Source organism: Girardinichthys multiradiatus, chromosome 12, assembly GCF_021462225.1.
Source record: "Girardinichthys multiradiatus isolate DD_20200921_A chromosome 12, DD_fGirMul_XY1, whole genome shotgun sequence".
Taxonomy (NCBI): Eukaryota; Metazoa; Chordata; class Actinopteri; order Cyprinodontiformes; family Goodeidae; genus Girardinichthys; species Girardinichthys multiradiatus.
Genome location: NC_061805.1, coordinates 29,782,475 through 29,784,493, shown reverse-complemented (window position 1 = coordinate 29,784,493; position 2,019 = coordinate 29,782,475).

Sequence of the window (2,019 nt, the reverse complement as noted above, 5' to 3'; positions counted from 1 at the left end):
CCTCTCTCTGTCAGACTGATTATAACCATTGGAAAAGAGAAGGGGTCATACAGGTAACAGAAATGGAGGGTGTGTTTGCACCTCAACCATAACTGAGCCGGTTTTGGCTAAACCTGATTCCCCCCTTACACCAACCAACAGGGAGGGAGGAAGGCTCCCTCCCTGATAAACTAAGCCACTCTAACTATAAGCTTTATCAAAAAGGAAAGTTTTAAGCTTAGCCTTAAAAGTAGACAGGGTGTCTGCCTCACGGACTAAAGCTGGGAGCTAGGATATTTTTGGCAATGTTCCGGAGGTGAAAGAAGGAAATCCTAGAAACCTGTTTAATATAGGATTTAAATGACATGTCCTGGTCAAAAATAACACCAAGGTTTTTTACTTTATTACCGGAGGTCAATTTAATGCCATCCAGGTTAAGTGACTGACTAAGCAGTTTCTTTTTTAAAGACTCTGGTCCAAAGACGACAACTTCTGTCTTGTCTGAATTTAGAAGCAAGCAATTTAAAGTCATCCAAGTTTTTATATCTTCAAGACATGCTTGTAGTCTATCTAACTGGTTGGGCTCATCAGGACTTATGGATAAGTAAAGCTGAGTATCATCAGCGTAACAGTGAAAATGTATCCCATGCTGCCTGATAATTTGACCTATTGGAAGCATATATATAGTAAAGAGAATTGGCCCAGGGGACAGCCCAGGACACGCTGGAGGGACTATGTCTCTCGGCTGGCCTGGGAACGCCTTGGGCTCCCCCTGGAGGAGCTGGAGGAGGTGTCTGGAGAGAGGGATGTCTGGGCGTCTCTGCTGAGCCTGCTGACCCCGTGACCCGGTCCCGGATAAACGGAAGATGACGAGTACGAGACGAGTACGAGAATTGGCCCAAGTACTGAACCCTGTGATACTCCACAATTAACCCTGGAGTTTAAAGATAATTTATCATTTACATGAACAAACTGGAATCTGTCAGACAGATAAGATTTAAACCAGCCTAGCGCTGTTCCCCTGGTCCCTACAGCATATTCCAGCCTTTTTAAGAGAATATTATGAGTTTATTTACATTGGTCTCACATGTGGAGGGGGAGCTGAGATTGAACAATAAAGTCCAGGGTGATAAAAGCGAAAATAAGAAACATTCTTTTAATTTTGCACCTTTGTTTGCCAGTGGAAGGCTCTCCCCCACTCTTTGAGTGTGTTGTTCCTTTCTTACTAAAACATAAGTAACATAAATCTGTGGATTCTATCGCATTATCAGAGATGGTGCAGTCAGAGTGAAGGCAATATAAAGGAAAAAATAGCATTATGATGAAGAGACATGACGTAAAGAGGAATGGACTGAGACAACTGGTGAGCTGAGGCAAAATAACTTATCAACATGAGTAAAATTAAGTGTTTGTGTGGTCTCTCCCAGATGACACAATTCACCATTAAAAATTTTTATTCTTCAAATGCAGGCCTTGTAGGACCTCTTGGGACTTACGATAGGAGTTCGGTCCCATTGGACTGCACCAGAATTCCACCGCTTCACCTACAATTTAGAATTTGTTCTGTGAGGAAAGAGTCTTAGCCAACCATGGGATTAGAAATTAGAACTACTGTATCTTAATGTATAGTTGCAATGGAATCACCACTTTGCTTGCCCCCAGGGTGCAAATTATACTGTGCAAATTATTCTATGTAAACTGGGAAAGGCTTTGCCCTTCCCCAATTGTACAATCCTTTTTTGGATCAAACGCCCACCAAAACTCTGTGCACTTCAGGATGACCTCCCAGTCACCCTCCAGAACTCTTTGCATCCTCGAGATAACCTCCCAGACGTATCTTTTAATAAATCATCACTCTACTTATCCCATGTTCCTGTCTCCTTTTGGGTTATATTGCTAAACTACAAAACATCTCAGTTTTCATGAAATCGTGATAAACCTGAGCCTAACTAAGCTAAAAACTTTGGAAATAAACACAATACCTTTGACTGTGTTTGTAAAAACCTTTACTATCAATTAAAAAACAGAGGGCTAGCTTTG